The 14,816-nt window shown below is 47.9% G+C and overlaps 1 protein-coding gene across 4 annotated transcripts in view; it reads right to left on the bottom strand.

Moving 5' to 3' along the window:
* Window positions 1-14,816, bottom strand: part of GAB3 (GRB2 associated binding protein 3) — an 80,431-nt gene that overhangs the window by 24,421 nt on the left and 41,194 nt on the right. The window lies entirely within an intron of this gene.

Raw genomic sequence — 14,816 nt, 5'->3', positions numbered from 1 at the left:
GCTCTGCTGGCTTTGGTTTTGTCCTAGCCGAGAAGCTGCCTGATAATCTGTTTCCCTGCAGATACGCAATTGCATCAGGCTTATCGTCTGGCTGACGCTGTGAGACTGGAGACGGAGAGGTGCCCTGTCAGTGCTGCTTATGATGGGAGAGGAGAGCAGGGCTGAGGCTGTGTGAGAAAACACTGGCTATCATAGCTGGGCAGCCATGAAAACAGGGCTGAGGGGAAATAATGCCAGATAGCTGCCCAAATCCGCACTGCCCTTGGGAAGGGTGGGCCTCTCCTCTCCACCTCATGCACGGCTGCCCTCACTGCCTTCCCCAGGCTCGCAGGGGGGGCTGGTGCAGCCAGCCAGCCCCCCTGTCCTGCTGAAAACAGTTGGGTTTTTTTGTGGGGGTAACACATGAGCTGTAGGAAACATGCAGGAAGGTGAGGGGCAGAAAGGGACAGAGGAACTGCAAGCTCAGACAAGCTAACAGCCCTCGGCTGCTGCCGTTCATTGCCCCAAATATTCAGGTGCTCTGAAACCAACGGTGGTATCTCGCTCTGAGCTGCAGGGACAAGAGCAAATGCCCTGCCCGTGCCGCTGACGCGCCACTGGACGGCAGCCTTTAAATAGGCACAGCCTGAGTCAGCAGGGCAGGTGAATCAGCGCTTGCAGGCTCAGACATTTAAGCACTCAACCCCCCTTGAAACCAGTGCAGGTGCCACAGCAGGGTGGCAGTGGTGCAGGGCCATGGATGGTGTAGCTTGGCCGATGGGGAGATTGCCAGTACCTCCCAGCGGGCTTACCTGCTGCCCCGTGCCAGGGCTGCTCCTTGCCTGCCACCAAAGGGAGCAAAACTAGCGAAAACCACCTCATCCCACACTGGGAAACAGGGAGCACTGACAGCGCGGTGCCCCAGCACTCAGCCTTGCCCGGGCACAGGCAGGCCAGCACCAGGAAAGGGGTAGGAGAGTGGGAGAGGATGGGACCAGCTCTTCCCTGGGTGCTCGCTGTTAACATCAACTTCATTGTACCATTAAACTGCATCCACACATACAATGCACTTGCACCTTGCCTCCCTGGGCTCCATTTTTTTCCCCTCCGCTCTCCAGGAGGAAAGTGGCATCGGCTACTGACATAGCTACCTGCATGGGTAGGGCTGAAAGACCATCTTCTGCACCTCCTCTCCCATTTGACACATCCAGTCCCATCACTGTCTCCACTCAACGGCTGATTCCCATTCTGAAATCTTCACTGATATGCCTTTACTTGCAAAATGTTGTACTCTGAAACATTTTTGCTTATCCTACAATGCTGAGTGTACAATGTGCTGAGTTTCTGAGACACTCGCAGCTCGCCTGCAAATCGACACTCGCAGGTTTGTCATTGCCAACACGCAGGACTCACCCCACTCCGTGGCATAGGCAAAGCAGGGGTTTTGACACACCTTTCAGCATGAGGCTTTTATCTCCGAGAATCAAATATCCTCTCCTCATTTTCCTGGCATTTGCTTGCAATGAGCTACGTGTCTCCTTTCCCCAGGGGACGGGGATGCAGCACACTGGAGTCACTGGGAGCCCAGCTGTGGCACGCCTTGGCCAGACAAGACGGCGGCAGCAGCTTTTAGCTCGCAGGGACCCAGGCAGCTCGTGTACTACCCAGTTCACTCTCTGGAGCAGAAGCTGGAGCTCCTCAGCCCCGGGCCAGAGATGCAGAGGGTGCCTGGCACCTCCCAGCCCCTGTCAAGTTCAAGGTGAAAAATTACGCTCCCATGGTTGAGATGAAGTAACCTATATCCTTAAATAGGAACCAATTCCTGGGATTCAGCCTAGGCTCCTCACTTACACTGTGGAAAGGATCTATGCATCCAGAAGAATTATTACATTTATTTGGGGACCTCTTGAATTTAGTTCTTTCTTGAAGGAATGATGCGATGATGATGCGTTTACATGTCCTCCAAAGCTTTGCTGGCATCAGAGAGAAGGCTTTATCAGAAAAGCACAACTACAATCAGAGCCAACATAAATCTAGAACAATTTTCATCTGCCCTTCGTAAGTGGAATAGATTGGTGCCAAAATGAAGAAAGAATTTGCAGCAGTGTTGGTTGGATGCCAGCACGTTGCTTTGTGCAACACAAGCTATCAGTGTTTTCGTCTTGCTGCTGAATTTTTCACTTTGGGAATTCCAGAGCCACTTCTGAAGGGAAGAGGAATAGCTCTGTTTCCATTTCAGTAGGGTTTCTAAGAAAGCAATCGCTACTTCCACAATCTGACGCCTCTGCTTCTGCTGAATAAGTGGTGTGAGGTTTAAAAAGGGCTGCTCTCACATGCAAACGTTTGCTCTGCCGTGGCAATGTCAGCTAAAACAGGCCACGAGCAAACCTATTATGTGCTGAAAAAACAGCTAGCTGTTAAACAAGGTCAGAATGAGAGCCAAGCGCCTGCCTTGAAAGGTTTAGCCAAGGACCTTTATCGCTCACCTTCTGTCTGAGGACCATGTTTTCATTTGTATGTACAAAATATCCAGTATCTGTGATCTAAATAATTAATTAGAGCACATACAAGCTAAATGAGGTAAATTGGCCTGAAATATAATTTGTCCTGTGGGGTTTGAATTTTTTCTGGTTTTAATAACAAAACACAGAAGAGCCAACAAACTCGAAATTCTTTACCAGCTAAATTAATGCTCACGACTCCCCCATGAAGGTAATCTTCATTTTACAGAATGCAGCAAAGGGGATGGCAAGGAGAAGCAGAATGCACAGCGGATGTCTAGCGATTCCTGTGCTTCTGGGCAAAGGACATGTCCTCGTCCTTGTCCCCAGGCCTGCCCTGGGGAGGTCTGACACTGAAAGAAGAGTTTAAGAGCTCAGTGATGGGAAGACTGGGAAAGGTTGGAACATTTTGGGGTTGCACTCATCCTGCAAACTCCCTTGGAAAGAGAAAACAGCAAATCCCACAAGAGAAGGGTCTGGCATGGCTTCCCTCCTGTGGCTGGCTGAGGGCTGGCAGCGCCTGTGTGCACAGTGCTCCTCCCGCTACTCACTGCGGTTCTGCCACCTTGAGCTGCAAGGCATCCCTGGGGCTACAAAACTAGCAGAGCTGCAGGATAATAGTCCCGCAGGAGTGCCAGCACTTGACACACAAGTTTTCAAAGCTTTTTTTAAAGAATAATTTTTAAATATTTTTTGGGGGGGGGGGAAAATTAGGCGGAACTTTATAACATTTCCTATAAATGACTTAAAAGAGGAAGTTAAAATTCCTATGTAGACAGGTTTGTAAGCAGCCGATGTTTAAGCCCATTAAGACCATCTAAGAGTCTCCCCAGCCTGCACAGAGCAGGAGGTGTTGGGACCGCAGAGTACGGTCCCTGCAAGAGGGACCTGTGCATTGGGAAGGAGTCAGGACCAGCTCCCAGCAAGCATCCTTGTGTTCAAAGAGCCGAGGACGTTGTTGGGAGCTCTTTATGCCACTCCATCAAGAGAAAAGGGCCAGCCCTGTGCAGCTGGTGCTCCTTGGACTGTAAGACCCTTGCAGAAGGGCTCACGTCTTCTGCTCCGCAGCCTGCATTGCTCAGTAATAGCGCTCAATAACTCACTCGCAGAAATCTGAGATGAAAAAGACCTCTTAAACCACCCAGCCTGCCTCCCAGCTGGAGTTATGGTTTTGCTATTTCAGTTTGTGGCTGTTGGTTTGCAGCTCCCATCGGCTCAGCATAATAAACCTCTCCCTAATAAGGCTGCCTGCTTGTCCCTTCCAGTGAGTCCCCGTGCAGGGCTCTGGGAGCAGCTGAGCTCATTGCCCATCACCCACTGCTTTAATGCTTCTCTTGGATTTTTTCTCCCTTGCTGTCTGATTTCCCTTATTTTCTCCTTAGATATCACAAACTTCTTTGTTGGTGAGAGGCTGAAACTCATGGTTTACGGTCCGGAAAGAAAAATCAATAAATATTCAATTTCAAAGAGGAATACTTCTCCCTTAGGGCCTTCCTCTGCCTCCATAGCCATGCAATTCTATTTAACCTGGAGAATAGAAGGAGAAATTTTCTGTAGCAGTTTTTCTCCCTTTGCTTGGGTGCCTGGAAGCTGAGGTGCATTCTTCTGGGTGCTGGAAAGGCATCAGCTCTCCCTTCCCCTGCCTGTTCATGCCCGCTACAGCTTTGTTTTCTCAAGGTTAGGGCTCAGCTATGGTGGGAAAAAGCTCTGAGCTAACCAGTGTTCCCATACAAAACAACTTTCAACACAGACCAGCACAAATGGTCGGGCTCATCCTGTGCAAAGGACCATCACACCACGAGTTCAGGACAGACTACAGTGTAACACTGTATTTCCATCTGCTAAGTCGTGAGTCATTTATTGAGTCACTTGTCTTTCTGACTGTGGTAGTTTCAGTATGACTCTAAATGAAACTTGTTTCAAGAAAGTCACCACGAGTCTTCCTTGGAGGAGATGCAACGGGTGCACGGTGGAAGGGGAAATACCTTCTTCCTTTCAAGGTGATACAGATACATTAATTGACTAAAAACACTAACCAAAAAATTTCCTGCACTATAAGTACAATGCAAGCTTTGTAATAAAGCATCTCAGATGACGTGCTGTAGAAGGAGAGAGGTTTCCTTTGTTTCTGTTTCTCACAAAAAAAGAAGCTTGTGGTTTGTGAAGAAAAAATTACACACACTAAAAAAAGGAGAAAAGGTCCCAGAGTTGTGTGTTGCCTGCTAACCTACACACATTCCCATTGCCTGGCCTACTCCTAATCCATAATATTTATGGTGCTTTACATATACAAACATCTGCAACAGAATGAGTCATTACTATTTCATAAACATGCAGATTCTTCGTAAAGCTAATGGGTTCGTTTGGGCATGAAGGGTCAAAGTCATAGTGACCCAAAAACTTGGGAGTTCTAAATTCTTAAAAACCTTGTGGAAGATAAGAAAACAAGTTCTGGAAGTAAAATTAATAACACCACTACTGCTTTTTAAGGAGGGAGGAAGGAGGCAGATGCTTGGATAAAGACATGTCATTTCGCTCATGTCCCCCAACCTTTAGTAAGAGCAGCAAAGAAATGAGAACTGTGCTTCTCACAAACATTTTGATTAGAGGTTTCCCCCGAGGACACTGGCAAGTTGACAGAGCATCTCCTTGCTGCTCATGCAAGTAGGAATTGCTTGACAAGATGCTGCTGGCTGGAGTAGAGCAGCGCTGCTGTCCGCTCCTCACTTTCCCCGTGGTTCCCGGCAGGTGGGTCTCAAGGGGCTCTCCCGCAGAAAAGAAATGCTGGTGCTGCAGTCATGCCTGCTGGATGGGTCCCTGAGCTTTGCAGGGGAAGATGCTGATGGGGCATCTCATCCCACAAGATCTTGCTGTGGGGAAGAATTCCCTGGCTTTGCAACAAACCTTGCCACACCAGAAAAACACCATGGCTCCATGTCGCCTGGGGGGGACTGAAATGCGTCAAATGGCTTCACAGCGCTGCCTGCCTGCCCTGCCCTGGGGCACGCGGTGCAGGCAGGACCGGACTGTCCCTGCCAACGCTTCACAGAGCTCTCTGCTTCCTAGTGTCCCGCAGCTACAGAAATGCCTCTGGGCCGATAAAGCTTTACCTTGAAATCCATAGCAACAAAACACAGAAGAAGAGACGGCAGGATAGCAGTCCTAGTTCAGTGGATTCATCTAACAGTGAAACCCTGACACAGGCATGAAGTAAATAAGCTGCCCTCCCCACTGTCAGCCCAGGGCACGACTTCTCTATTCTTCCTCCTATTTTGACAGCAGTGGTGCTGAAAGCTTGGAGCTTTTCTTGTTAACAGCTGCCCTGCAAGTATGTGCAGGCCCCTTTGAGCTCATTTATAGAAAGCATAAGGATCAGCCATTCTGAAATTACAGCTAACTGCCACCACAGGGAAGACACCGAGCCGTGTCCTGGAGGGCTGCACCTCCCAGGGAGAGACTTGTGGCCAAGTGGGGTTTGTCAGGAGCACCAAGCGACCAGGGCCAGCCAGCAATCTCGACAGATCTGCAGGGCGCCAGTAAAAAGACACAGTTGATATTAATAAATATAAATAAATAAATAAAGTAACTCCCCCACTGCGCTTGGCTGTGTTTCATTGGGACTACCAAGATGGTAAAGACAGTCTCACACGCTTTCAGGAAGCAACCGAAGTATTTGTGACTCGGCATCATTATAAAGCAGTACCCAAAGAGATGTGGAGAACCGATGAAAAATCAAGCTAAAGGAAAAGAAAGCCAGCTGCGGTGCGAGATCCACACGAGCTCGGGAAGGCTCCAGGTGGGGCAGAGACGGGGCAGCCACAATGCCCTTAGTACAGCCTTGGTCCCGGGCTGGCCACCCGCCACTGGGCTGCCGGCACTTCCACCGGGCCACCAGCTCTCTCAAAATAATCCTGCGATGGGTGAGCAAAAGCCTCGGGTGGCGGGAGGCTGATTTTGGCCTCGCCCCTGTCCGAGGCAGGCAGGCGGACCCCGTCCCACCTGGATCCCTGCATGCTGCAGCCCGAGCAGCCGTGACGCCGGGTGGGGGGTATCAAACTGCTGGGGTGGCCAGGGGTGGACATTGCCTCACATTGTGAGCATCCTCATACTCTCTGTTTCATTTTGTCTTTTTCATTTTTAATAGGGATGTAAAGTAGGTGGCAGCTCAGAGTAGAGGTCCCAGCAAAGGCAGCACTGAAATGATCTCCTCCCACCAAGAGCCCTCCTCTCCTCTGGCACATGTTTTCCTTCCTGAGGGCAGGCACAGTGAAACATTAATTCCTTTAAGCTGACCCCCAAATTACACCTTCTGACTGCTGCTACAGTTTTTCAGGCATTTAAGCTCCCTGACAGTGAAGACTTACAGGCAAGACTCTTTACATGAGGATGTTTACAGCCTCGCCAGCTAGCCAAGAGTTTTAGTTCCATATTCCCTCAAAGCAAGTTTATGTGTAATATCTAAAATGACATTATTATTATCATCCTGAATGCAGCTTAAATTTCTGGAGTGCTTTTTTTCACCTTTAAATTCTAAAGCACTTGACAACTGTTACCTGCTCATTACATGCCACATATGTTGTGATTCATTCACCTGCCACAGGGATACACCTGCCTCTGAAGTTACGCTGCGTTCCTGATAATCAGGATGCTTATCCGTACGCCCACAGGTATGGAGTCACAGCTGTGCGTTTGGCTTCAACCAAGCTGTGGTGCAACTTCTTCATCTGAAATCCTTATTTACCTGTTTAAGGTGGCAGAGGTCGATGGACAGAAAACCGCCGGTCTGGCTTAGTGCCACTCCTCTGGTCAGTTAGAAAATAAAATTCTGATTTCTCAGGATGCAGGATTGGGCTTTTTACAGAAACGAGTTGAAAACAGGGAAAAAGGAGAAACTAACACATGGACACACGTCTTCCTGGATTTAACAACCTAACTGTGTTTTCTGTTAGTGGGAAAGGTGCCACTGAAACCAACCTCATGCCGCAGGATAGGGATTCCTGCTGTTACATGAAAACTGCTTGTGTAAAATGGCCTGGAAACCCAGGGCGGGCAGCGCTGTGAAGCCATTTGACACATTTCAATCCCCCCCAGGTTGTTTAAGGAACAACAGTTCTGACATACAAATGCTGGGTATAATCATCTGCTAGATGACTGAAGCTATTTAAGTCTCAGGCGTTTTCAGTAATTTCTGGAAGCAAGTATAGGAAAATGTATATACCAAAGGGACTTAAGTTTGGACAAATTTTGAGCAAATTTGCTAAACTAATAGCTTTTATGGAAGGACTCCAAACCTGCTTTGCTAAGGAAAGAAACAGAGTCGGGGCTAATCCCCTTTCTTCTAACTCGCATGCACGATGTAAATACAGATGTGCAAAGCAGTTAAAGACCAGAAAGAACTGCCTGGCGATTGCGCCCTGCCTTGGGCTATCGGGAGTCCCTCTCCCTCTATTTTACTTGGAACTGGCAGTTTTCTCAGTATTCTTTACACAAACAGAACAAATTTTGCTGTTTCACCTTGTTAACTGAACATGTGGTGTGAGGTCAGCAACAGTCACGCAGCCTATCTATAACTGTCTGTGCTCACATGATGCGACGGCTCTGAAGAGAAGGAACATAAACAGGAAATTGGGCAAAGTGACTCTTTTAGTAGGGGACCACAACACCACTTTTCTTAATTTTATTTTTTTTTTTAAACTAAACCCTTCAACAACACCCTGTCAGATCCTATGAAGAAAACCAGAGTAGCCCGCAGGATCAGAATAAAAGCCGCAAATGTTTACGCTGTAACACTTTTGCCTGATCATAACAATGTGGTTCAATGTAGGGAAATAAACCCGCGTTCAGGGTTTTGCTCAGCAGCTCAGCTGATCTCTCAGCTCGGTGCACGCAGGAATAAAAAGACGTATGCTCCACATCCATTTCTGTCCAAATCTGGATTGTTCTTTGTTACATCCTTGTTGAATTGACGGCTACATGCTGCAAAGGCTTTGACCTTTGCACTTCATTTCACTCCTAAAATTGCCTGGAGAAAGGAAGTGTGCAGGAGGCACGCAGAAAAACAGGGAGGAGGCGCACATGTGTGGGAGGACTTGTCTTAGAGAACAGGTCACAGTTGTTGAAAAGAAGAAGCAACCTTTCTGGACATACGTACAAAGATAGAAAGAAAAATAGAAATAGGTCCAATATCCTAACAGCAATTATCTAGTATGCAGATGAGCTCTGGATTTAGGCATGTGGAGGGGAGCACTGATTTCACCGCATGCTCCTAGCTATAAAGACTCTGAAGATCTCTGCTGGGATCTGTACGTACTGGCTTGAAATCAGTCCCACGGGAACCACCCGGACTCTGCGGTGACATTTAAACTCCACTGATGCAAATGGCAAAGCTCCCATTTGCTCTGAGGGGACCAGGTCCTCCTCTGGACAGGAAGCTCTGAGAAATGCAGAGATTCCCAAAAATGGAAACACGATATGAAGAAATTATCTGAATAAAGAATATCTGCCTCTGGACTGATGAGGAGCCTTTCTATCAACCACATCAGAAGATGAACTCCCCCTTCATGGTTCTAGCCTGGTTTTTGTGGGTTACACACAGGCTGCCCTCAACACCGAATTTTCTCCAGCCAGAGAGCAAACATCTGCTGGTGGCTTCAGGCATGGTAAAAGACCCTGTTTGGGGGGAAGGCAGGCTCCCCCCATAGCTGTTAACCTGGCCGTGCCTGGACAGGGCAGGCGGCATGCAGCACAAACACCGACCAGCTCTTAGAGCAGAGCCAGTGGGGCATTTCGGCTGCCAGCAGCGCCGCTGGCTTCAGCAGACACGTACCCCCCGAGGCTGGGCACCATGGGCAGGCCGCCCGGTCTCCAGCGGGAGCAGAGAGTGTCTGGCACATTGCGAGGGCTGTCAGAATATGACCAGTAAATGAATTATGATGAAATAAGCTGGAATTTGGAAAGGTCTGTATTCATCACAGAAATCCAATTCAAGAAATTGGGTCTCTCCAGTCTGAAACTGGAAACAGTCCTGGGTGATTCAGATGCTCAGCTGAAGCCAGTCATCACCGGCCAGATTCCCTCACTGAATATTTACAGAAAACAAACCAGATTATAAACTATGAGTTATTTGTCAGGCCTATTTTGTAAATATTATAATTGCATTAAAGAGTACACTAAGAGTGTGGGTAAGACACAAACCAAAACACATGGTGAAATGCACTGGATGAAGTCTGTCCCTATATTGCATGTATGTAAGCCTGAATGCATATTACTGGTGGGTATATTAGGTGGCCCACACTAGCTCTAGAGGGGGTTGAGCTGAACCTCAGCAACACTGAAAGAGGCTGGAAGTGCTCAATATCTGGTTTTACACCCATTTGCTCATTTCAAAGTACAATATTAGAAAACCAGCTACGCTAAGGAATTAAAACAATCTATTTTGATTGCAGTTCTGTTTTCAGCTGTCTTCTCATCAACTAAATTGTGTTGGTTTACCCTTAAGTATTCTGCGAGGCAGTGTTACATTTCCAGAACTGGGTTTTCTTCTTCTTTAAAAGCTGTCTTAAATTAATCTCTGCTTTACACTTAACAGGAGGCTGAGCTGGCTTTTAAACATTTTTAGAATTATTTTTTCATTCTCCTTAGTTTGTGGAAAAGTGGTCATCACTCATATGGCTCGTAATATACAGCATCCACTGCCTGTCATTTTTTATTTTAAAATACATAAACGTTAGGAAAAATATAAACAATGCTCCCTGTGCCAGGTTTTCTTTTGTTTGTTTAAGAATTCTCTCTGACTTGTCAGAATTCTTTTTTTTTTGTTGCCGTTGTGCCTTCAGTCTCGTCCGAGAAAACAGGGTTTTCAGAGGTAAGGATTTGAAGAAATAACACCCTGTGAGCACCACTTTCCTTCACGTTTTAGGTGCATTTCACAAAGTCAGCTGGTTAAAGTCAGCTCGAGTATCCAAACATTCATCATGTAAACTTCCCATGCTTAGGAGATAACTGCGCATTTCTCCGCTCCGCTGTGGGAAGGCGATGCTGCCTGTGAAATTCTGCAGACCTGCGCTTTTTTTCTCAGTGTATCGTTTCATGCTCTGCCTACTTCACACCGACCCGTTGGAGCACAATGCTCAGACCTTTTTCTTTTCACCTCCTGGGACTGATCTTTCCAATCATGAGTCACGTATACGTTAAGTTTTTTCAGTTCCCCGTTACTGCTGCAACTTTTGTCGCAACGTAAAGACATCTATGTGCCCTGGGCTGGCATACCCTGTGTAGCGCTGCTATAGAAAAAACTCAGCCTGGCAAATAACGTACTAACAGCATATTTAATGTTTATCTTAATTTGCATGACTTCTCAAACTTCCCTTGCTGAACCAAACGATGAAATCACAACATGTTCAGAAATATTAAATCATTTCCTCAACATCTGAATATAACGGGCTGCAAAAGGAAAACAATTACATTTGGCACATTGCACACTTTATCCTTAACACTCCGAATTCTGGTATCCCTTCGTATTTACGGGCCGATCACAGCGGCATTAAAAACAACTATGTGCCATGATTTATTTCTTAGGAAATCCCCTGGACTTGCCAAACACCAGCTTTGCCTGGACAGCCTGGGTTTCAGGTGGCCACAGCAGTGCACAACCCAGACAGCAAGAAAAAAAGCGCTCATTTCTGCAGAACCCCAAGGATTTCACATCCAGAGCGGTTCGTTGCCGTGAGGTGACCGATGGCACGATGACATGTCTGCGATATCAGTCTCGTGACAGACTAGAGTCCCGGAGCAGCCCAGGCTGGAGGGAGCTGGCAAGCCTGCCCTTGCACGCTGTCTGGCTCCTCAGCCACGGCCAAAATGTCCAGGTTCCTCTCTGAAGCTGCAGCTTGCAAAAGGATGGGCAGGCTTTCCTGAGCAGGTGCCTTCTCTTTGGGGTTACGTTCGGCCAGTTGTCAGTATTTTGTAATGCAGATTTTTTTTGTGAGTACAGCAGGAGTAATACTCTCTGCCAAACTCCACAAATAGTGGAACAATTTGGGAGTAAAAACAGATTTCAGAAATAAAAGTTCAGCTTGATCTATTGGGAACAATGTGCAATTAATGTGCTCAGCAATATCTTAAATATGAGCAATGTGGGAGAAGGGTAATAGCTCCCTTTCTATCATTTTTCAACCTGTCAGCATGCTAATCTATGAAACAGCAAAAGCCAGATTCTTAGTAAACGTAAACTGGTAAACGCAGTTGAAGGCAGTGGTGTTGTGCAGCTTATCCGGATCTTAATCTTTTTTAAACCATAAAACTATCAGAAGAGTATGTGCTTGTGGGATGGTGAAATAGGATCAATGTTACTGTTACAAAAGTGAGGATAATGAGCCAGCTGGGTTTTTCCACAGTCATTTTCAAAACTACAGCATTTATTTCTGCTTTTCTGCAACTTCTTCTCTATCTCTTCTCCTCCCTTCCCTATCCCCTTTTTTGTGTTTTTTTTTGTACTCTGAGCTACACCCAGAAAATGAGGTCACCAAGGAGCAGTAAGGATGTGGATGCAGCGTGTGACTGCATCATTTTCTGCGTGTGTGCTGCCGGCTGCCTCCCCGCTGCATGCCCCGGTCAGGGCGGGAGCACCAGGGCTCTTGGGAGGTGGTGAGGGAAAGGACCAGGGAGGAGGAGAAGGCGTCCAGACTGGACTGCTGCTGCGTGGGGATGTTCACTGCCTCTGCTGCTGGCGCTGAATGAACTGGCATTGGAGAAACACATGGCATTGGTGCTGCCCAGAGGTGAACGGGGTGCTGCTGCAGGGAGAGGTGCCTCCCGGTGCCCTCCGGGTGTCTGCTGCTAAAGAAATGAGGGATCCTTCGGACCCAGGCAGCTATGCCTTCACAGCCCCTTGCACCTTGGGCAGCCCCTCATAGCCAGTCACGGCAGGTTAGTGCCATCAGCTCTGTGCAACGGCCACCTACGTGTCTTCTGCCCTGGTCTACATATCTGTACGTTTGCTCCCCCTGTGCCCTGAAATGGTGGGAGCATCTGAAATACATCTGGGCCACGTGAAGCACATCTGGCTCTAGCCCTGGTGAGGCTGCAGGGACGACACAATCCCAACCAGCTGGAGAGGCCACGCGCTGCGTCGGGGTGAAGGGCCCCCTCTTGACCTTGGTAATGACCACGAAGTCTGCGTTCTGCTTTCCTCTGATGGGAAGGGTTTGTTAATTGGTCTTAAAACCATACCTCGCCCAGCCCAAACTTCATAAATCTTCAAAATTGAAAGTTTACAGTCCTCTGCATAGTCTGCAGTGCTTGCATATGCTTCAGAAGGAAGCGAATGTGCTAACATGACGCTGTCAACTTGAACTGCAAAACAGGAGCTGAAGTGAAATTCAGGCAGGCTTGGAGTTCCTTTGCTGATTTTTGAAATCATGTAACCTCATTTTCAGTTTTTAAGTGGGTTTTATTGCTTCTAATCCCATAGGAGAGATCCATGAGGACAGAAAAACTAACAGCAGAAATGCCAGGACAGCCTTATACACTGAGATCTGCTCAAACCGCAAAGTAGACACATAAAAACTCCAAATTCTCCACAGATGGAAACATTTCCTGATTAGCTGAATGTGCAAGAGTGTTAATCCACAGGACTCTCCTGCCTGTGTGGAGGGCACTGCGCTCCCCAGCCAAGGCCAAATTTTCCTCCTCCTCCCACCAGTGATGCTGCCGCCGCAGAATAGTTAAATAACTGAAGGTTTGTGCCTAAAAACTTGCTTTCAGCTTGCATCAAAGAGTGCAGATCCTTGACAGTTGATACCTTCACACGGCAAAGAAACCACTGATCAGAGCATTCGTCTTTGAGGGTGTGGAGACAGATTTACACCAAAGAAACCGTATGAAACATCGTCGGCTCCGGGGCAAACCCACAGTGTTCAGTCTATTAGAGAAAAACAAGTAAGACTTTCCCTGTTGCTGCCCTCGCTTGATATGTGGTGTTCAGGAGCCGTGCAGATCAGCTCAGCGCTATTCATAAAGAATGCAGTATCCTGGAGGAGAGTAAGCTGTCCGGCACTGGTGGGGAGTAGAGCTTCGAGGTTTTTCAGCAAGTGATTAAAACACATTTCCAGTCCAAACGAGGTACCTGGGTGCCAGCAGGTGACAGTGTGCCACACCAGCGAGGACAGCACAGCTCACGGCTGTATCGGCACCAATGCAGACCTTAGCCACCATTGGTTTTAAGTGCTGCTCTCTATGGCTCTGCACATGCACACAGGAGCTGTAGGTCACTGCAGGTCTCTTTTTTTAACAGGTCTCAAATCCACTTCTATTTTGGCAGGCAATGTTTTACCCCCTGGTTCTGCTATTTAAGACTCCTGCCTGGTTAATTTAGGAGCGACAGCATGTGGGTATCACAGGCCTGTTAATGCTTGTAGGTAGTGATGGGAGAAAGGATGAGGGCTGTGTTTAAACAGGGGTCGTTTCAAGAGTGTTTATGTCCTAGGAGCAAAGCAAGAGTAGAGCAATAATAAGTGTTTTCAAAGGGAGAGTTAAAGTGAGAGCTACAAAGGGAGAGAAGGGGAGCCACAAATGGGCAAGAAAATTGGAAGGACAGGAATGGGAGGAGCAGGAAAACTGAAGGAAGAAGGACAAATAAAAAATGAACTGCAGGGATCATACAGAGAAAGGACTGGGCTCTTCAGCTCAGCAGGAAGAACCTTGGTGAGGAGCAGCTCGGTCCCCAGTGGGTCACACAACCACAACCTGCAGAGTGCTGATAGCAAACCCCTGCCCCAGGGATGAGGGAGGTACAGCCGGCACCGGCACAGCAATCCTCCCAGCTCCTCAGGCAAAAGTTTCTCAAAATCACACCCAAGTTTTTACTATGGGTGGAGTAGCCCCATCATGCTCTGAATCATCAGGCCATGGGCTGGCCATTGTACGCATTGTTATGAGGTATCTTCTTTGCTAAAGCCAAGCAGAAGAGCCAGCGAAGCAACAGGAGGGAAGAGGCCGTTACTGAAATCCTATGAGAACAGTGAGGAACGATGAAAGGCTATGCCTCATGTCCCTGCTTTGATTGCAGGAGCAGCCACTGCAACAGCAAAGTGGCCAAGCGCTGTGTGGTGGGAATGGCCAGGCCAGGGCAGCTCAGAGAGCTGACTCTGGAGCACCTGGCTGCTGCCGAAGAATTGCAGAGAGCCCTAAAAACCTCCTATTTTGCCAGTACACTGCAAGCAGAGGGCAAGAGCTAATCAGAACTTGTGCTAATTAATTATTGCTGGGAGAGGATGGGGATGTGGCTGGACGCCAACAGTAATATGGTAGGCGGGATCAGAGGACTCCGCTGACTCC

This window comes from Grus americana, chromosome 12 (genome assembly GCF_028858705.1).
Source record: "Grus americana isolate bGruAme1 chromosome 12, bGruAme1.mat, whole genome shotgun sequence".
In the NCBI taxonomy this organism is placed as follows: domain Eukaryota; kingdom Metazoa; phylum Chordata; class Aves; order Gruiformes; family Gruidae; genus Grus; species Grus americana.
Note: the sequence above shows the minus strand (reverse complement) of the source record. Positions and strands in the feature narration are given on the sequence as shown.